At 37.7% G+C, this 23,508-nt stretch overlaps 1 protein-coding gene across 6 annotated transcripts in view; it reads right to left on the reverse strand.

Annotated features, from left to right (window-relative positions):
• The window catches only part of LOC131435596 (SH3 and multiple ankyrin repeat domains protein 1), a 300,484-nt gene extending 277,916 nt beyond the window's left edge, over nt 1–22,568 (reverse strand). For 2 of the 6 annotated variants that reach the window (XM_058603648.1, XM_058603645.1), the window contains exon 1: nt 20,562–22,286. The gene's annotated coding sequence lies outside the window, so the exon portion shown is untranslated. Of the gene's footprint in view, nt 1–20,561; nt 22,287–22,398 lie in introns of those variants that run through there. The other 4 variants (XM_058603649.1, XM_058603650.1, XM_058603647.1 and 1 more) reach the window with 3 other exon arrangements.
• Nucleotides 22,569–23,508: the final 940 nt, after the last annotated feature.

Consider the following 23,508-nt stretch of genomic DNA (forward strand, 5'->3'; position numbering starts at 1 on the left):
AAAGCAACATGCTTATCTTCCGTCCTGGCGAGTATGTACTATTTGTTCTCCTATATGCCGACGCAGTCGGAATGGGCCAAACTATTGATTAATTCATTTTTCATCAAGTTAAAAACTTTTGGCGCCGACAAATCGGTACCAAGAAAATGTTCAGAATGAAACAGTTGGCAACGGAACCAACAGCGGGTAAGAATTTAGAAAAATAGGAAAATCTATGTTCTGAGTAGTTTGGGAAGATTCATAGCTACCGAAAAAGAAATTATTTCTATTAGAGTGAAAATGCTGATTTCTAAGAGTGAAAATTTTTCAAAATCCCTCAAAACCAATTTTTACAAAAAAAAAATAAAATAATACACAGAAGATCGGTAATGATGAAAGTGCTTCACGAGCCAGTTTATATGAATTCATCACGAGACGAATGACCTTAAGGTTAAAATCTCTATAAAAAATTGTGTTGTTTGCCACATTTTTAGGGCATGATGATACAGATATTTCTCTAGTAGGGTGTAAACTTCCAAATAATTGGTACGGAATAATTGGAATCGATTGATTGGAATATGTATACCGTGTACAAAACGGTTAATATTAAGTGAACTCTTGAAACTCTTGAATGAGATAATATGTGCGTTTTCCAGATAATTCCTGGATAGTAATTTTTTTTATTTCACGAATGGTTGCCGGTACTCGAACGACTATTAAGGGGCGGGTCGGGTCTAACACTTTTGAAAAATCATTTATTTTTTCTTCGTATTTTCTTATAGCAAAAATTTCAAAAATATTCTGTGAAATTTTCAGTCCTATCGGATCAAAACTCAGCAAGTTATGGGCCTTTATCTTTGCTTATATCATACTGCGAAGAAGTAAGAGCTGCGTGCAGAGGCCCAAGACTTCTTCTTCGATTGACTTAAAAACTTAACAAAACAATCTTGAAATGTGTCATTATAACATATTATAAAATAATAAATATGATTTGTTGAAAATATTAGACCCTACGGGCTCCCTTGAGTAACAAATTGTTTCCATTGATTTTATAAACAAAAAACTTTGCACGCGTTTTTCTCAACAGCAGGTTTTGAAAGTCCGTGTCCATCATCATTCAAAAACTACTGCACCAATTTTGTTCAAATTTCGCACACACTGTCTACATATAAAAAACCAGACCCTAACGTTTTCCTTTTCGTACTTTGGGAAGGTTTTACAGCTACAAAATGACGTGTTTTTTCGTGAAAAATTGTAGTTTTCATTTTGAACAACCACCAAAAATTCAAAAAAATATTTAAAAAATCAAACAGAAACGTTGGGGTCTACAAAAAGTTCTACTTTTACAGATACAGTGGACACCGCCAATCATGATTTTTAAGAAGCGTCCTCAAAAATACCTCTTTACGGACTCATTTCTTAATATTGTTCCACGAAAAAATTACAAAATATTTTTCGAATGATGCTTTTTATCATGTATAACATTTGAATTTAATTTGTTGAACGATAATTCTGAAAAAAAAATCGCAAAATGATGATGTTCATCATTTAGATCCTACCCCCTTAATGATTGTAGCCTGGTAAAATAAAGGTATAATATTAAATATAGTTGCCGAATCTTAGAGCAAAGGTGAAAGTAAAGAATTGACCTAACGGAATACTGCGTATATTCTTTAAAAAATCTTGCAGATGAACTTCCACAGCGTCGACAACAACTTTTCAACTTATCGTTAACACAATGTACTTTTCCCGAAACTTTGAAATCTTCATTCCTAGAACCAATTTTCAAATCAGACGCTAAACCTGACGTTCGGTACCACCGTGGAATTGCCAATATATCAAAATTTTTCGAAAAAAATGTGAATGAAAAGCTCTTTCAAAAATCAAACAACATTCTCTGGTATCCGGACAGTCCGGACGTGATCCGGAGGTTTTATTTTGGTCACAGAACCTGTTTGCACACCATTTTTTTACAACATTTTCGACTTTATATTTAAATTTTTTTAATAATCTCACGAATAGTTGTAACGTACGACTGGTTCGAGTTATAAATAAATACGACACTTCAATGCTTCATGATGGAAACTACTAGATGAAAATAAACCTTCATTCTTCTACTTCTCGATGCCGTGTTCGGTGTCTCTCTCCCTTGTTTGGTTCCAGTGTAACCGGAGAACAAAATGTATCAGGTTCCTTTGACAACCGTGTGCATAAATAGAATCTTAAATACGCTTGAAAGATTTTATAGTTTAAGGGAATCATGAAGATACCTTATAAGAAGTCCAAATGCGCTGAGTGGCATGATTTTTGAAAAGAAGAGAAAAAGATTTCAAAACTAATTGCTAGTGAAAAGTTGCAGCCTTTTTGCCTTTCTCATATAGAAAGGCTATACAATCACTGTGAAAACCGTGTTTTGAACCATATGTCATATACCATTCGACTCAGTTCGTCGAGCAACTGACCTGACAACTGGCTTGTGAGACCAGTGCCCTACACATTGAACCAACAACCCGAATCTAGGGCAATAAGCGCCAAAACTTTCAAACAAATTCATACAAAATTATGAAAAACTGGTACGCATCGGTACGTGCTGGTACGGAAGAAGAAAACACCATTGCCTAGTTCACAGGTGCTTTGTTCAATTTTGTATAGCGAAATCTATATTAACTTGACATAACTGTTTAAAATGTGAAAAGGTTATGGTAGTTTATACACAAAGAAATTTTTTGACTTTATTCAAGTTTGAAAATAAATTTCTTGACTAAATCTTCTAGTGATGTTTTTGAAAAGGCTTCATTATACCACTAGGTGGGTCATTGGGTATTGAAGCAAACTAAAAACCATCTGTAGAGTGATTAAAAAGATTTCATCTCATGCTAGGTGGATTAAGTTCCTTTTTATATTTAAATAAAACTAAACAATTTAAACAGAGTAAAAACAAATTTATTAAATGTAATAGTTCTAGAGGTTAGAAGTAACAAATGAGAAATTTATTTTTCGAAATTCAGTTTGCAAATTCGTATTTGTGTAAATTTGCGTCTTCTACATAGGACAGCGTCACACCTACATATGACACTCACATATTTCTCACATAGAAAGGTTATGCAATACTTGAAAAATAGACTAGTAAAATATCACGTATCATGTACCATTCGACTCAGTTTGTCGAGCTGAACAATGTCTCTCTTTCACTCTCACTCTCTCTCTCTCACTGAATGTGTGTATGTGAGAGTAAGTGTATGTGTCAAACTGGCTGAACCGATTTTGACAAACTTATGCCGTTTTCCATTGAAAACCACTGGTGGCGTGGATTGCTCTGGTTTTGCACTTTCGAGCAGAAATGCAATATTCTGACGGTGTTTCATTGCCATTTCTGCTCGAAAGTGCAAAACCTGAGCAATCCAGAGGTCTCGTGGTCTTACACGGAATTACTGAATTATCTGGATCCGACCTCCGATTCCGGAGTTATAGTGTAAAGTGTGTTAATATTTTAATAAATTTCTAAACTAGACTCAAAGCTACACAAATCGATACCCATTATCAGTAGGCAACCAATAGATAATGATAATGAGATAATAGTCATATACTCAAAAATGTACTATACTCACTTTTCTCAAAGTTTGCAGAACCGATATTCTCAATCTCAGGGTCAAATAAAAGGTCTTATGATCTTACCCAAAATTACTGCATATTTTCAGATTCAACAAAAATTTATACCGGCGTTTATACGATGTAAAAATCGTATAAAATCTTCAAAATTTTAATAAAAACTAGTTTGTACGCCATGTTAGTTGATGGCCATACGAACTGACATTATACCGTTCTCGGTTTCCGGTGCCGGAAGTACCTACAATAGTAGAACTCACTTCGTTTTCTCCTGGATGGCCTAACCGATCAGAATTCATTCTGTAGGTTATACTAGTTCATGCACAAACAATCTCTTTGGTTTCTTTCAAGAAATGAAGAGAAACATGTTGAATAGAATACCACAGTATTATATATGAGAATATGATTGACATGAGAAAGACATCATTAGACCACTAGATGGATTAAAACATGTAATTTCACGCGTCTGTTTGGAAGACTGGGTATCCTTGACACAGTTTCAAGTCATTCCTGTAAAATTAAGCTATTTGACGACTTACGTTCTTTTGAATTATGTCATATATGCATTTGCGTCATCTGAATGTTTAATAATTTTTTTCGCTGCGTTCGATTCTACTGACGCTATCAATCTTTCTAGGTCAAGATTCGGACAAAAGCAAAGCCTTGGAATTACATTCCTTTCGTGAATATTAACGTTCTGTTTCAACAGACTTCGCAATCGATTCTGAGCCTACACATCCATTGCATGGCTGAGACTATGATCCTACTGACACTAGGAATCCTTCGGGGACGGGGCTCGCACATACGATAGATGGCTTGTACCAGCTGCCAACCCGGGCTTGAGGATACGCACAAAAGACATCTGAATTATGAGACGTGAAACAACGATTCGGATTGGTATTTGTACCATATTTCAAACTGAGATTGTGATTTTGATGTACATTTCATGATCACTATTAAGTACTTAGTTCAAACGCACCGCAACTGACGATGTTGTTTTGAATATCTCGGTAACAAATATCTACAACTAAGCACCATACTTAGAATTCCAAAAAGTTTGAAAGCGTATTGCTGATCGAGAATGCAATCGATTCGTCTATTTTTCGACAAAGCTACAATCTGCACAATAAACCGCACCCACAGAATATACCAACACATAGTGACCGAATCAATACAACACCGCTAGTGCGGCAGCGGCCGGTTGCAAAATTCCTCGAGTCAGACTTTCAGTCGTCATTTCCAACCTTTATCATTGAGAACATATCCTTCTCCAATCCCACTTCCTCATTTTTTCCACACAGCAATGTTATCCCACCCAGCTGAGCAAAGCGAGTTATATTTTCCGACATGAGCTACTCATTCCATGTGTTCTGTTTTTTTTTGCACGATCTCTCACAAAACCATTTGACAACCATAAATTTCAGCATCGAAAAGCAACCGTGTTTATAAGTTTTATGGAAGATTTATTAAGCATCATACCTCCCTTTTTACATCCAAAAAACGGTAAAAATATTTCTACACTACCAGCACATGAACTGCATTAAAATAATAATAGAATTTTGCCCGTCACTCCCGAGTCAGCTTGCGACTCCCCGGTTCCCGTAATAGCAATTCCGGCAGGATGTGCCTGATAAAAATGATAATGAAAACCGGGATGTGCTACTACTACTACCACTACTAGGACTACTACTACCACTATAGCACCCACTTGCTTTCTATGAAACCTGGTTCGCGTGTTGGGAGTTCACGAGAGTGCTATCCCGCCTTCAGTTTTCACTCGTCGTCTGCAGTAATATCCGCTCGAGACAAAATCTAATTACAAGTATCCCGTGTCTCCTACGGAAACTTGCCACCTTCGGCGATGGAGCGGTTTGGAAAGCTCTGACAGAAGTTTAATGTGGAAAGCAGCAGATAAGGGTTGTGTTCTACCGAAACTGTGCAGTAATGTTAGTGTCAGATTTGAGGATTTTTGCAACAGCATTTGTGCTGAGGAGCCTTCAACTTAATAAAATGTTTAGAGTCAAAGAAAATTTCTCTAGCTCTTTTTAAAAGCTGAATTTACATGACAAACCTGCGACTGTAGATATAACAGCTGACATCTTCGTTACGATGCGGTATCGGCGTGTAACGACCACAATCGGGATATTCGAGACGTCAAGCTCTGCACAACATAAGAGGTTGACTTCTGTTTTGGGGAAAAACTGCGCAAACTCCAAGTTTGCCAAATGTCTGCTATAACTAACCACAAAACACGCAGGGCACTATATTTAATGGGATTGTTTGGGTGAGAGCAAGATTCGGAGGTTTCTACACAGGCACTGTTTCAATGTGTTGGTTTGTTTATCTACCGATTCCAGATCGTCTAAAGGCGAGGTACAAGGGTGTAACCCGTTTATTTTTATCAGTGTCCTTTTTTACGTCCGGTCGCCCGTTCTCTATTATTGATCAAATATTTGCAAAGTTGACAAACAAAAAAAACGGCATCCCTCGCGTCGGCCGAGTACGTTTCATTTATCCTGTCTCGTTACGTTCTAATAATCGGCAAACTTTTTTGTAATGGCATTAAAACTTCGCTTTTTTCAATAATTAGAGATCTTAGAGCGTAGAAGTAGGTCAACCAGATCGACTAAATTCTGCTTCAGTCGGACATGGTGAATGTTGATCAAAAGCATACACAGCCTCAAACACAGAGTGAATGAGTTTTCATTTTATACAGACCAATAACGAAAATCGTCGCCAATATACTAGTCACTTTCTTATTCGTTTATATACCTACAGAATCTGTAGAGTAGCAGACGACAGTATTGAAAAATATCGAATGAACAGAATCATCCAGAGTATTGATGGATGAGCGAATTATTTGTTGATAGGGTGGCATTTTCTTGGTGTGGTTTAAGATTCGTTACGGAACCAACAGCAAACGGTCACATAGGTAAGCATCAAAGTAACGGGAACTAGGTCTCAGGAACTAGCCGAAGATACCGACTATCATCATCAGTAATCTTAGCATCTGCATCATCATCATCATTTTTCCAGTTACTCGTAACCAAACTCGAACGAAAGATCGCACCTAAGTGGGAAGTGCAGCCCGGTGGCAAGGATAAAGCGCTCTAGCAAGTGCTATCGTAGCCAACATCTCGGGCATTCGGTGAACAATCAGTGCGCTCAAAATGTGGTAAGCAAACAATCGAGCATTATAGATTGAGTAAAATCTTAATTTATTTATCGTAGTGATGAGATTCAGATCGATAATTTACGGGAAAGTATGGTACTGCATAAATATGTAGTTAGCTTGTGACTATCGAATCAAACCACATGCAGGGCACTGTGATAAAAGAAACAACAATAATTCTGGGTGATTCCGCAGTTGTCTGGTACGCAAGATTACGCAGATGTCTGCCGATCTAGTCATTATGGACTACTATTAAGAGTTCCAGATTGAGTAGACTCCTCTATCTGGTAGCAAATATGAAACATGTTTAAACCTCAAATGAATCAAATATGCATAATAAAGAATCGATAATAAACTTATCTATTTCTTTAACAGAAAATGACAATTCTCACTTCTTGGGAAAAACATTAAGAATTGTATCGAATGTTAAATTCCTTTTGGCTTATAGAATATTATCAAATATATGCTTTAATATATGTATCAGACGCGGAAATGTCATTACTTGATGAAATATTTGTCTATACTATAGGTTTGTTCCAAAAGTAATGCGAATTTTCGTAGCTTTTTTTTATCTCCTCGGTGGCGTTATGTTGGTACTTATGACCCTCACTTATGTTCCGGCCATTTTAAATGTCGAACGTGAAAAATGTTCGAGTCCCGACCTGGAAGGATTCTTACTGTCAATAGGATCGTAGTACTAGCCATGCAATGAATCTGTACGCTAAGAATCAGCTGCGAAGTCTCTTGAAACAGAAAGGCCAAATTCCACGAAAGGGATGTAATGCCAGGACTCAACTTTTTACGTGAAAAATCTTCTTGAATCGATTTTCCAATGCACCCCATAGGCTTAAGTCTCACTTTCCTATATATTTTCTGCTATTGAGTTTTATTCGGATACGATTTTCGGTTCCGAAATTACAGTGATATTGAACTAACCCTTCAAATCCTACGTTGTGTATGCATTATTGGTTGACGGCCAAAAAAATTGATTTCGTATACACTGGTTGCCAGTTCCTGGTTCCGATTGTGCCTTGAGCAGTTGTCAAAAACTCTAAAAAGTAACCCACATCATTTAACTACTTTTTATGAATAAAAGGTCTTTTGATCCCATAGACTTCTATTGAATTTCATCCGGGTCCGGTATCCAGTTAAGGAAATATGTGGTGAAATCATGCTTAAACTATCCAACTGTCATTTAGAACGACGACGCTAAAAAGGGGATAATTCTACTAAATATGGCTCAAAACGATTTCAATTTGTTGATTATGTTAGTTGTTGCCAGACAAACTGACCTCGGTTTTACTCATTTCCAGTTCCCGTTTCCGGAAGTAGGAGAAATACTGATCAAAAGCTCCAAAAAGGAACTCACTTCATTTTCTCAGAATAACCCCAACTGATTTCCACAAACATAGATGAAAGGTCATACAGTCTTCTAGTAGGCTATTGAATCTCATCCGAATCCGACTCCTGATTTCGGGTAAAGTGTGCCTAAAATTTTAAATCATCACTAAGAGCAACGATGCAAAATAAAGAAAAGTTTCAATTAATTTGGCTTAACACTGTTTAAACTTATTGTTTATGCTTGTTTACGCCCTAACAAGATTCAATGGAATGGTTTCCGAAAAATACCACAGTAATATACATGAGAATGTCAGTAATATTTTTTATTTTTATTTATTTATTTATTTATTTTGGGGAGCAGGGAAAAGCCCGATGGAGATGAAATATAGCAATCTCGCTCTCCAGCAGGCATAAAACCTCCTCATCTTTTGTATCAACAGATTACAATGATCCAACAGATACATTTACGTTTAAAACTAACAATTAAAACTAACAATTAAAGCTAAATCGCTAACTCTATAACTAGTTGATGACACAATATTACAGCATTACAGAGCAGCTTCCTTGAAAGGCGGGATAGAAGAGCAAAGTGGATATAAAGATGGAAAAAGAATGTTAGTTGAGGGAGTAGTGAGTGAGCGTGGACGAACGACGGGGTTAGAACCGGCATGTAGATCTAATTAGTGGACGAAAAGATGGTGGAAGACGGAGAAAATGAAAGGGAGGACGAACAGGTTAGTTTCGGCGAATCTGATTAGTTTCCAATGAAGATGGTGAACATTTATTTACTGGATAGTTAAGGAATCGTTGAATAAGTGTTTTATCGCATTACGCGAGAGATTTACCCTTCCCCACAGCTGTGTGAGAAAGGTATTGTATTGAACACGACGCTGTTTCTGAATTAAATACGACTTTAATTCGAGTGTGATTTTTCTTTTCTGCACGCGCTGCTGATTAACAATAGAATGCCGGTCTGGCTTCTTAGTACTTTTACCCGATCGTGCTACACTTGTTTCCAAGCTGTAATGGCGTTACGTTGGCAGGTTCAGTGCGGACAGATCTATCTGCTTTGTTATTTAAAGTTCAATAAAAAGACTACTACAAATGTATCATTTATCGACCTTTTTCTATTATGTTAATCGTGTATCGGATTCTATTCAATCTCATAAATCTAAGTATAAAAATCGGATTCAAAAAAAGACTAATACCAACTTAGTACATCACAGAAGATACTGGAGACCAAAAGCTCAATAGTTTACAATAGAGAGATTTTACTTGATTTTCTGTAAGTTCTGTTGAAACTGACTTTTCAAAGAAATGAGCAATCCTACATACAAATAGCAGAAAAAATGCAGACGCTGGATGGACTTGTTCTGATTTGGAAAGAACATAGCACACATTTTCAGTATAGCAAACTTTATGCTTCGTATGGATCGAGAGACTAATTTGGTTGAAAACTTATTTTCAAAGAAGGTGTATGAATTTTTTTGGTCTCTCCATCCGAGCAAAACAAACGGTGAGTCATAATGGAAACGTGTGCATCTAATGAATTCTTTTACGAATCAATTCAGGCTTGTCTTGAAATCAGTTCAATCAATTATCGTTAAACTTTTATCAGTACCAAACAGTATTGTCTCTGAACAGAAATAGGATTGTGTGCAAAAAATCCTCTGGGATGGGATATTAGATTAAGTGTTAAATCCATCAGAAATTTCAAGGTTTTGTTTTCACATGCTTTTTATACACTGGCGATTATCTACTAAAATAAACACAATATTCTGGTGATTTTTAATATTATACTGTTCACAAATATACAGTTGACTGCCTTTTATTCGCGAATTGATTTCTGAATCATTACAACCATTGTCCCAGGTTAGCGGTTCAATGCATAGGTTTTTCAAGCAAGTTGTTTTAGCTCCAACCTGGAAGAATTCTTACTGTCAATTGAACAAAAATATTAGGGGAGACCGGGGTTAGACCGGACACGGAGCCAAGCCGAACAGCTTCAATACCTTATAAACCAGCAATTATTTTGACATTTTTGTCTTTCGAATTTCTGATTTTCTAAACTGATGGTTTCATGAGAAACCAAACATATTTTTTGTTCATTTTTTTATCTGTGAAATTTAGATTTATTGTCTTCGATTAGAGTAAAAACTATCGCATAGACTTATTAATATCTACCTAGACTAATAAAATTAACATAAAATTATTTTAGATTTAAATGTGTCTTTGTTCATAGTAAAATCAGACAGATGATAAGGTCAATTGAATTGATTGCAGCAAACATCTATTAGATTATTTTGTCGTTACTGTGTGGGATGAGTTGATCGTCGTATGAAGTCCGTTCTTCGCAAAGATCTTCCGGGAACATTGACGTGAATCCTGGCTAGAAGCATGGGGCAGTCGATGTTTTTATTCAGCAAATCAAAAACGATTAGTCGTTGATGAAATATCCGCCTGTTTTGCAACGTGGGTAAATTGATGAGAGCACAGCGATCTTCGTAACGTGGTAGCTGAAGCCGATTTAGCCAGAAAGTCTTCGAAGCGCGAATCGGATAAAACATTTCTGCACTCGTTCGATCCGATCGATGTGAACGTTGTGGCTTTGAGTTCAACTAAAAAAATTTTTTAACCCTAGGCTTTGTTTGATGAGCTACAGGGCGCGTACCCCCGCTTGGCGGATGGGGGTGGGAGTCAATTCATGCTTCGTATTGACAAAGTCAGACCATACCGAGATCGATCGTTCGCTCATAAATGTAAAAAATGAAAATTATTATGTTATCTGGATCAATCACGGAGTGAACAGGACTGATACTGCTTGAAATTGACAATCACCAATTTGAATTATCTTGATCCAATTGAGATGAATACTAATATATCATATTCGTCCTGAACTGGTGAATTTAATTCAAAAAGGAGGACTATTATTATCAGGAATAAGAGTAAATTGACATCTTATGAATCGTTAAGGAACTTTCAAACCTTTCCGATCTGGTTCGGTATCGGTACTAATGTTTACAAATTGCAATGACGGCGAAACTGATTGGTCAGGGTTTGTCGGGAAAGGTTTGAATGTACTTAAATTTCTCCAACTTTGACACAGATGTCACCTTCTAACTGAAAGTGTGAGATATGTGGTTCTGGAAGAGAACGGGTCACGTGGACTATTTCATACAATAACACCTAGTATTTCTTTCCGAAATACATATAGTTCTTGTTTCCTGGATGCATGCTCAACACTAGAAAACCCAAAACTTAGTATAGAGTTAAATTGCTCAAAAGCAGTCAAAATGATTGGAAGAGACAAAGTAAAAAAACTGTGACAGAATAACTAAAAGCTAGTGCAGTGTGCCTTAGTGTATATATCGTTAAATAAAGAATAAAAAAAAACATCACAGAATTTTAAGCAATCCTTCCATTGTGTACATATTGTGACTTTCCTGGGTAATCTAGTGGTAAATGCGCATCCTTACATTATATAATTTAACAAGCTCACTTACACCTAACTTTATTTTATTTTCATGACGAGAAACTCAATGAAATGAGGCTGTTGAAATAAAAGATTATCATCGAAGGTTTAAGACCAAGGAGGTTTGAGGAGGAAAAACCCTAGGGTGTCCCAGGGAAATAATGAATAATAGGTATTTTATGTAATAACTTAACTTCTGGTAAGTTACGATATGGCAAAAGAAACAGGTAAATGCACTTTTATTTTTAGCCTAGCTCGTCCGGTATGGAAAGTGTGGAGCTTTGTAACCCCCACCCTCGGCCAGAGTAGCCCATAAAGGAAAAAAAAACTATAAAGAAAACAATATTTCAGACAACCTCAGAGAGATCATAGAAATGGTTCATTCGCAAAACATTCACGAACTAGACTGATGAGGTTTTTCTTACGTAAAAATGAAAACACTGCTACGCTATCGGCAAAACATTTTCCTCCATTTGACATTACCGACTGTCTGTCCGCATTGTCTCTAATCTTCCAGTAGGTATGGAAATAATGCTAAACAACAAGCCCTTATCGGCAAACTTTAGTTTTCTATCAAATCTAAATATTTAACTTTCACAACTCTTGGTAGCCATAACACCGCAAACTTCATCGACCGGTTCGGTGAAAATTGCACAACCTCCCGCGCTTTGCTGGCCATCGTCACCACGGCAATGCCACAATCAGTAGTAGTCTGACTGGTAGAAAGAACCGTTGCTGATAAAAGCTACAGACGCGGCTAGAAATGGTTTCACGTTTTGTGCACTTCCATGCTTTCAACCTCTAATGGGCCAATTCTATTTGCTTGAACATTATTGTTGTCCGTGTGGGGGTGAGTAGACGGGGGCTCGACAGAGGGCACGAGAACCAGAGCACGTTTTTATGAGCTCATGTTCGATGCAAGCACTTCACACGAGGCCACGTATATATCGCCGGAGTGGAATGATGTCATTGCGATTGACACCTGTGCTTACAAAAGGAGGTAAGAGAATTCAGCATATGATGAATTAATTTCACGTAGCAATATTCGACGTATGTTTTTTTCATTTTTTTTTGCTCGAGAAATAATTAACTTTATTGCCACCTTGGAATGAGAATGGATTTAGCTTCTCATCAAGCCTCAAGAATCTTTGGCTTGACGATCGATGAGCTTTCTGTCTCCGTGACATTTGCCGTACGCACTCACGGCTGGAACCATATTTGGTCCGGAATCAATCTCTTCCACTGCCACCGGTACTGCAGTCATATCTTCGACTGACCGTCAAGTACTTCGGATAGACTTGGAACGTGAATCGCGACTCGGCCGTCATCGGGCTCGAAATCTCTTTTTGTTGGCGAGAGAAGTGGATCGTGATCAAATTTTTCAGTGTTTCAAAAACAGGTTTACTGCTGCCGCGGACACGTATACTGCCTTGCACATCACCTTCTTTTCCAAGGCAGCACACTCACACTCAGTCGACTCGATATAAACAATCGAGGTGCATATGAATTGCCTTGCAGAATTTTATATTCCATTGCAGTTTCTGGTGCAGTGGCGATTTTCATGCCACTTGCAACTTATTCACCCCGTAAGTGATTAAGAATGACTACTAGATGGTGAATGACTGTTGACGGTTTTTATATTAGGGTGGGACAAAATATTGATTTCAGCTCCACTAAAGTTTTCGTGTTCCTTTTGGGTCCCATAAGTACCATGCAAAATTTTAGCTCGATAGGAGAAACTATATTTTCGCGCCCGCGGTTCAAAGTTTGTATGGGATTTAGTATGGGAAAACTAACTTTTAACAAAAAAATCATCTGGAGGTCACCCTATATACTCAAAAAATCAGCGGGCATGTAATTTTTCTAGGAAATTTAATGAGGAAGAAAACCTTCGAAGATTGTAACATAATCCGACATCTGTAAAAAATGTTATTAAAGAAAAACCGACACAAGGTCCGAACGATGGCTCATTCCTTAATATATCTAGCACCACTGCTGCTATTGGTGGTAATATGAGTTTGCTTTCTTTTATTATGCTACAACGGCTGATCTGAGTTGTTTGATGTCTTCAAAATAGTTGCTCGGTGTAGTCGGATGTCGATTATGTCGGATTATGTTACAGATGTCGGATTATGTTACAATCTTCGAAGGCTTTCTTCCTCATTAAATTTCCTAGAAAAATTACATGCCCGCTGATTTTTTGAGTATATAGGGTGACCTCCAGATGATTTTTTTGTTAAAAGTTAGTTTTCCCATACTAAATCCCATACAAACTTTGAACCGCGGGCGCGAAAATATAGTTTCTCCTATCGAGCTAAAATTTTGCATGGTACTTATGGGACCCAAAAGGAACACGAAAAGTTTGGTGGAGCGAGAATTTAATTTTTCCCATACAACCTTGTCCCACCCTATTTTATATTCATAGACTACCGAACGGTTCTTCGATGTAGGAGATTGAACCGTATCCGGTTATCACTTGGTGAAAATTTTAGTAGATGATCAGGATTTCGAATTTTATCATCTCCAGCTTGTCAAGGGACCAGACCTTGGTTTGTATTAAAGATGTTTTTTTGCATGGTAAGCTCAATCGAAAGTGAAGGGCGATCACGAGGCTTTTGTAATACTGTAACTTTTTTCCATAGAACACCAAACCAAAAGCGATATTTTCTTCTCCCTTCTTCAAAACGTCATATTAAATTCGAACCAAAAATATTTAATTCATATTTAACATGTCGAATTTCGAAACAAATAAATAGTATTTGCGGCAGGTAATTGTTTTCATTTTCAATCGAATGAAATCGAATTCTTGTTGAAACCTATGCCGATCTTTCTTCAATCGTCAAGCTGTGAACGCTGGGTTCAACGTTTTGAAACTGGCTAATTTAATGTTATTGAAAAAAAACACTAAACTAACGACATATGAAAATTCGAAAAACTCACTGTGTTTTGTAACTGGCCACGAGAAATAAATATATTTTGAGAATCCGAAACGCAAAATACTGTCAATATATGAACTCAATTTGAACAACGCAGAAGGTCGAGAAGCGACCTGCACAATCAGTCAATGAAAGGCCAAGATTTCTCTTGGGATGGTATCCATCAATTGCTCAAGATATGGACAAAATGTGCGAAAAGCGAACTCAAATACTATAATGAAAAATGTTTCACCATATTACCAAAACCTTTACTGGGAAGCAATTTACTTAATTAAATTACAAGTGGATGTTAGTTTGAAAAAAATCGAAAATTGAACCGAAATATCATATTTGGCAGGTGACCCAAAGAAAAGTGAAATTTGAACTTCACAAGACTCTCCCTCCTCCGTCTTTTCGGATGATAGTGGAGAATAAACTCGGAAAGATCGAGGGGAAAGTGTATAAAATATGAGGAAAAGGTTATAGATACTTCTGTACAAGCTCTTATGGATGACCCGAAGCGAAAGTGTCGAAACTGCTACTCTAATTAGTGAAATTTATGTATGTTGTTTATTCCGATGAAGCCACATGTATGTAAACTGAGTTACCAATCAACAACCGTTGTTTGCCGAATACTTAATTCCACGCTGTCAGTGCGACCCTCCGGTTCGATCAAAGAATTATTATGCAACAATTACAACTCACGACGGCACACTTTGACACGGCACATGACTTCAACTTGCTGATTTTTATTCAAGACTCTTCTCACGATCGACCAAAAGTCGCTATAAAACCTGAAGATGATGCACTGCACCGGCTACATATCCATAACCATGCAGTATGAATCTGTCTTTGGCTCATGGAAACCAGTAACATCCTAAAGCTAAAATACTTGGGATCTTGGGAAAGTCCAACTTTACGTGTTGTTTTTTTTCGAAGAATCTACAACACCTCATTCACGGACCAGACGACGCACGGTCGCTTTCATCGGTTGGTAATTTATGACACGCCTCGTGAAATATGCCATAGGCTTTGGTCACTTTTTGACGATGATCACCCTTCGTCGTTCAAGTCGGTTCGGTTCGGCCCGATCCAATACTCGAAGGTCGAACATGAACGTATTTTATGGCTTCTAGGCCGGACTATCGGGCTGCGTTATGACATTTTCGAAAATTGGTGCTTCCGTTGATCATTCGGTTTCCATCCCCATGAATAGAAAAAGAACCGGAGCTCACATCGGCTTTTTGCACTGTTTGCCATTTTGAACGTTCAACAGAAGGCCGAAAATATTTCCTGGTTTTCAAAGCAAATTATTGGCTACCATTTTCAAAGTTCTTCTCAGCCCTGAGCTCTAGAGCAAACAATAGGATCAACTTTCTGTCCACTTTGCGGACACAATGGGCCCGATCATCCGCAGGTCAACAACTAAAACTCCCACACGTTCCGGACCGAGCCATTCGATCATCAAGGTTTCGTCGTTTGAGTTCTTCAGTAACACTAACAAAATATCTGGACTGTCCGGCAGTATCCTGAGCCAATCCACTAGTCAGTCCTACATGAACACGACGACGACAAACTCCTACTCGAAGCTACCGTGATTTGCATAAACAAGCACATTTTGCCTCCGCTTCCTCACTTGCTAGGGGTGTCGGACAATCGACGGGCCCGGTCGCACCACTGGCTCTTTTTTTGCCTTTCTCATATAGAAAGGTTATGTAATCACTGTGAAAACCGACTTTTGAACCGAGGCCCGGAGGCTCGAGTGTCATGTACCATTCAACTCAGTTCGTCGAGTACGCAAAATGTCTGTGTGTATGAGTGTGTAAATGTGGGTATGTGTGTATGTAACGTTTTTTTGCACTAACATTTCTCGGATATGGCTGAACCGATTTTCACAAACTTAGACTCAAATGAAAGGTCTTGTGGTCCCATATAAAATACCTGAATATTGTTTGGATCCGACTTCCGGTTATGGAGTTATGGGGTAAAATGTGCAAAAAAAAATCTAAATGTGCAAAAAAAATCTAAATATGTATATTTTGCACAAATAACTTCTCTCATAGATGGCGCGCCCGATTTTCACAAACTTAAGTTCTTAAGTTGAAAGGTCCTGAAGTCCCATACGTAATTCTTGAATTTCATCCGGATTCGACCTCGGGAGCGGGTCATATCGCCGAAAGCCATTTCGCCGAAAGCCATTTCGCCGAAAGTCGTTTCGCCGAATGCCATTTCGCCGAGAGTCGTTTCGCCGAATAGGTCATTTCGCCGAAAGTCGTTTCGCCGAATAGGTCATTTCGCCGAAAGGGTCATTTCGCCGAAAGGGTCATATCTAATGCATGTTATGTCTTCTGTATAACTGATGTGGCGCAGCCACATAACCGAAGCCAAGATGGCTTGGCGGCACAAAGCCGCCGAGCCGACGCCAGCTGAGTCGGCCGCCGACCCGCCGTCGGAAGCGGCGGCCTCTTGCATACAAACCTGTAACCGCCTCGTTTGCCCGGTCTACTCAAAGCTAGGTTTCTTTGCTTTAGTTAGGTCCGAACGAGCGGTAGCGAGGTCGGACAGCACATGAACCAAAACGATGTGGCGTAGCCGCATTAGATATTTTTTCATTTTCACTTAACAAACGGAAAATACCACCTACATTTGCCTGGTTGATACACCTATGCAATTGCTTTGATGTTTAGTAGCTAATAGTCAACAAGTTTTCTTTTAACGCTATCATCTTTCGTTTGTCTTCAATTTAAATCAATTATAATTACGATTTCAAGACGTTTTCAGGATTCGGCGAAATGACCCTTTCGGCGAAATGGCATTCGGCGAAGTGACCCATTCGGCGAAATGTCATTCGGCGAAATAACCCTTTCGGCGAAATGGCTTTCGACGAAACGGCTTTCGGCGAAATGGCTTTCGGCGAAATGACCCTGATCCTTCGACCTCCGGGTTCGGAAATTTTAGACCATCACTGAAAAGGACGCAAAGCCGTAAAAAAAATTCTAAATCGACATCAAATCTTCTCCAATTGATAGTTTTCATCAGTAGAAGGTCAAACAAACCGATTTCGGTTATTGTGTTAAGAATCGAAGAAAATTATTTTGAAGAATACCACAGTATTATATATGATAGTATGATTGATATGAGAAATCATTGCACCACTAGGTGGATTGAAACAAGTTTTGCTATAGTTTTCGCTTAGAGAACGATTGGTAAACAATAGTTGGTGCAACGGTTGCTGATGAATTTTGGCGTAAATGCCATTTGAACTAGTTTTTCATGTCATTAGACGATTAGTGATCATACTTTTCAAGGATTCATATTCGCTGCGATACTATGATAAATACCGAAGAGAATCTCTTGGGAGTTATTCGACAATTGAAGTTTAAGTTCAATGAAAACACTTTTTAAAATTAACACAACATAGTTTATGTTAAGCGACTCTTCCCTTGTATCAAATAATATAATTGTAATACAGGGAATGTTAGAAAAACTTCATGAAAAACTTACTTCGATATTTTCTGCACGCTAAGAATCGGCGGCGAATTCTAAAAATGGAATGTAATACCAAGATGTTGCTTTTGAATGAATCTTTAGGTGGATGCATTCATTTTTGGTGTGAGACACATATTTGGTTAATGATATCAATGCTCTTACTGCTTCGAAATATTTCTACACATCGATATGAATAAATGAATCCATGTATTTTCAACAATAAAATACTGCGGAAGTGGGCGACATTATCAGTTGGAAATCATAGCTATGATTAGTTGTTCTAACAAAAGCGAAACACTAAAAGTATTTGAAAAGTAATGTTAATATTTAACACCGTTTCAACAAGTCAACACATGAAAGATTTGTACTCCAAAATGAAACATACACATATTTGCAACTTGTTGAATTGACGTAGCTTATTAGGAATCTGAGTTCTTTGCATTTGCATTTGCATTTAATACTTCGAAAACAGTTGCTTTTAGGAGGAAGTTCACTATGAGTAAGTTTATTGATTTTTATGTGCAGAATTATGTTCTATTGTTCAAGTGACTACTTTGATCAGAAAATTCAAAGTGAGAAAATGCCTAAAAGTTGTGTCATTTAATTTAGGAATTTTAAAATTTATTCGGTTAATTGTTCAGTTTTTGAAAAAGTGTTAGATTTTTTAAAGTGCATCTTTATTTAGAGTGCTCAATCGATTTCTTAGAACTACTTCTTCGACCGTTTTTCTGCCAATAACCGTTTCCGAGTAACCATTTGACGGTATTTTCATCAAAAATATATCCCTATTATGTATAATCTTCAATCTTAGTCTCTCCATCCTTGCAATACAAATGGTAAGTCATGCTGAAGATGTATGCAAATGTTCATCCAAATTAGAACAAATCGATCCTGATCCCGATAAAATTCGAAGTCATGGAACAATAAGATCTTTCATTTTGATTCAAGTTTGATAATATTTGGTTCTTCAAGAAAATTAAGTACATGCACACTCAAACACGCATACATGTTGCAATCTCGACGAACAGAGTTGAATGGTATACAACACTCGATCCTCCGTGTGTTGGCTTAAAAGTTGGTTTTTACAGTTGGTACATATTCTTGGCACATGATAAAGGTAAAACATGTCGTAGTTTTATTCATAAAAAGTTGTGGATTTATTTTGAACCTTTCTCATATGGAACGGTTAGGCAATCACTTGAAAAACCGACTAGTGAAAATTGTGTGTGTCATAAACCATTCGACTCAGTTCATCGAGCTGAGTAATATCTCTCTCTCTCTCTCTCTGTGTGTGTCAAATAATCTCACTAAGTTTTCTCGGAGATGGCTGAACCGATTTTGACAAACTTAGATTCAAATGAAAAGTCTTGTGGTCCCATACGGAATTCCTGAATTTTATAAGGATCCGACTTCCAGTTCCGGAGTTATAAGGTAAATTGTATTGTACACCGTCACTTAAACTGGCAGAATTATGGTCTTACCAAAAATTACTGCATATTTTCGGATGCAACAAACATTTAAATCGTCATTTAGATTGCGATGGCAAATCTGTACAAAGTCTTCAAATAATAATTTGAATAAAAACTAGTAGAGTTTGTACGTCATGTTAGTTGGTGGACGTACGAATCGACTTTGATTATACCGGTTTCCGGGTTACGGTGCCGGGAGTGCATATAATAGTGCACCCACTTCGTTTTCTTAAGGATGACCTACGCGAGCAAAGCACTGTTTTATTCTGTATGTTATGCACAAAAAATATCTTGGTTTCTTTCAAAAATCGAAGAGAAAAAATTTGAATAGAATACCACAATGTTATACATGAGAAAGGCATCATTACACCACTAGGTGGATTAAAACAGGTTTTTATTAGTCCATTTATATGCTACTATTACTAGGACGGGGGCTAGCGGGTTATATAAATTCTATACCAAACAAACTAGACCACGACGCTCTATAGAGCACTGGCAAACGAAGAATCAACGGCACCATTGAAATGATAGATTCTTTGTTGAAAATGAATTTTATGCATTCATCAGTGACAAACAAATTACCAATTTATAAACAAATATTTCTACTGAACGTGTTTTAAACACACTATAGAAATTTAAGAGTAAACTTCAGAATCTGAATCCCTAAGTATTCTTCTTGGTGTGGAAGTAAACGAGTTAACCAGACTAATAAAGCCATTAAAAATAAAAGCAATTTTTAATTACTAAAATTGAATGTTAATAGATAGATTTTTAAGGGTTTTTTCTTCCCGTGTACAAGAAAAGTAATTTATAATTTACTATACAAACAAAAATCACTAAACTGTTGCATTCAAATGATATCAGGACTGTAATGTCACCTGTAACCTGTAAGTCGTGAGACTAAAAGACAAGTTTATATCTTCCAAATGAGAACTTGGATCATAATCTAATATTCCAAAAATTGAGATTTGCTCGCAGATGCAGTGGGGCAAATTTGGAATATATTTTACATACAACTTTCAAGAGAAACACACGTCATTAAGCAAATAATAATGTTAAAACCAATACTTCAACGTTTCGGGTACTGCGGAACAGCGTTAATCCGAGCTACAATTTACCTGTTTATATTTTCCGAAGTTGCCGAACCCGTTTAATAGACTCCACTTGCAGTTCGTTCAGATATGATCGCGACAACTGGCGTAATCCTTTTAACTGTCCAATCTGTCAAAGTGTACCCGTTGGTATCTTCCCAAGGTCCACATAGGCAGCAACTTGTCACACGACTTGGGAATTTCAGCCGCACAAGCCCGTGGTGCCTGACATGACAGCTTGATTAATTCGAACTTCACACGAAAATTATCCAAATATCATAAACAGCACGGTTCGCAGATGCACAACACTTAGGAGAAAAAAAACACGCATGCAATTTCGCTTTAATTGCAGGCACTTTTCGGTAACTGGAGTGACGCAAATATAAACTATTTGAACGTCGTTTTGATGATCAACTACGGTTTTTGCTCAGACCCACCGATTGCTGAGCCGGCTCTCTATTAGACCATTTGCAACTTTTTCAATCATCATCGGGACAAATGACCCATCAATGTCACTGATTTCACATCTTTCTACTTCTTCTTTTTCACAATGTACATGCACTGTTAATATTTTCTAGCAACTATTCTCCTTCGACTGGTGCTTTGTAGAAACAGCAAACAAATCCCCTTCACATTTTCGACCAAAACATCCGAACTATCGATTATTTTCCTGTTTCGTAAAAAAATGAAGATAGCTAGTGTTGGTGCCTGTTTTGAACCAGACCGATGTTATTTCTTGCTCACAGTAATTGGCTTATTGACCGAAAAACCAGTTCCCCATCAAACTACCACCAAGCACAAGGGAATTGCAATTCCCAAATCAAAACTGAAAATCACTTTGTTTTAGGTAATTGCTTCTCTCTTTTTCGATTCCGAGCGAATGATTGAAAGAACCTTTCACACCCACATTGGAATACGCACTCCGATTCGAGTAGCAGTGCCTGCGAAGAACTTAGACAAAGCACAATAGAGCTATTGTGCACGCATGTGCAGTACAGTGTTGTTCTCCAGCATTCACTCGCATACCGGCGGGTGGAAAATCTGTCAAACTGTTGGAGACCCGTGTTAGAGATCAGCACTAATATTCATAAACCTCGCAACGGCGACGAAGATTCTATCCCTGAAAAGGGTACACGATGCCGTTGCACAGCATCCTCTACGGCACCCACTCACGCGCCCCGTTCTGCATGTTCGCCACTAAAGATATCGTCGTCACAAGGACGCCTTGTTGTCAAACAAGTGCGCATACACACGCACTAACACTCTTAAGCTCTGAGTATGGGGCACAGTAAAAAAAAGGCTACCGAACAAAACGCGCGTGGCCAAGCCCTATAACGAGTTATCCGAATGGAGCACTAACTAGAACTGACCCGAGTGTTCGGCTACTGGTGAGATCTGTTCAAGTTGAATCAACGCCACGAATTCATCGATGGTAAGAGAAAGATAATACAAATCTACTCCCGGGAGAGGGAGACGGCAAATCAGTTTTCGACACGCAAGTGAAAAGTAAAGTGAGAGTGCGAGAGCCTCGAAGAGAGAGTTTCTTTTACAAGTCCTACGTTAAGCAGAGAAGTGATCAAACTTTTTTCTCCCTTTCTGGCAACAGTACGGTGTGTACGGTGTTTTCTTTCACCCTTGCGCTGACTTCTGCGGTTTGCAGGACAACACAGGTGAGCTTAATTACTGTCATAAATTTAATGCAGAGTGAGATAGAGCAAACCAGTGAGTTTGCGTGCTCACTCGCAAGATTCTTTTCATTCTGCAAATAAAATTATTCAAATCACGAATCCCACTAATAATATTCCACAAAAAAAAATATATTCCGCAATTCAAAACATGATATTTATTTCAAAATAAACTGTACTGTATGTTTAATCAACATAATGTTGAAGAAATTTTGCAAGCTCCCTTTCACAATCCAGAAACAGGTTTTCGGACCCGAACATCACTAATACACTTGATTGCATATCGATGAAGCATAAGGAGAGAAGTTGCGCGAGTCCCGTAACGCTCAAATCATTCATTCAAACTTTTCTCTTCTTCGACACAATGAAACGGAAGTAAAATTCCAACCACTACTCGCTTCTAGTGTACAGACTAAGCGAGCATTACCAAAAGTTCGTTCGGTATGGCACGAAGTAGAGATCGAGTTGGCGAATGGCTCAAAGTTACAGGTTGGTATCAACACTGTTGGTGTTATTGGGAGCGAGTGAGATCGCAAAGGTGCTTTTTATTCCTTATGCATGGTAAGAGAACACGAGAGAATGTTGCATTCATTTCTTGTTCATTCTCGCATCGATTGAATTTTGCAGTTAGAGTAAGAGAGATGATAGAGATGGAAGGCAATTGAGGTGGAAGTGTTGGAAGATTTCCATTTTTGAATTGTAAAAGACAAATTGGCAGATGGAGTTGGATTCTATTTTGTTGAATGTTGATTATAATGCCAAACACTTTTTATCAGAATTACGATGGATCGCTTAAAAACAGATTTTTATTTTATGGTATATTCGCAAAAATAAATTATTTCAATTTTCGCGTTACCTTTTACTGAGTTTGTAATAAAATTTATTAAAATAAGATTAGCATAATCAAATTCTTTCATAATAAATCGAAAATTACGATTTAGGAAAACAATATTACGATTACGATTTTATATTTGACGCTTTACTCTTTGCAAAACTTTCAAGATAAAACTACAAGCTTTCGATTTATATTGGAAACTTTAGAGAATTTCCAATAATGGCTCCGTAATAATCAAAAGAGAAAGTAACCAAAGAGAGGCTCTCATTTGCAGTTAGGCCCTTTTGTCGTGGGACAATCGCATTCTCAATAGAAAGGATATAGATTTGTTCGTAAAACTAACTTTTGATCGGATCCCTGGTATTATATTCCATACGATTTAGCTCGACGAGATAGATAAATGTTTATGCGTGTGTACATTTTCCTACTTTTAATTTATTCAGAGGATACCAAA

This window comes from Malaya genurostris, chromosome 3 (assembly GCF_030247185.1).
Source record: "Malaya genurostris strain Urasoe2022 chromosome 3, Malgen_1.1, whole genome shotgun sequence".
Taxonomy (NCBI): domain Eukaryota; kingdom Metazoa; phylum Arthropoda; class Insecta; order Diptera; family Culicidae; genus Malaya; species Malaya genurostris.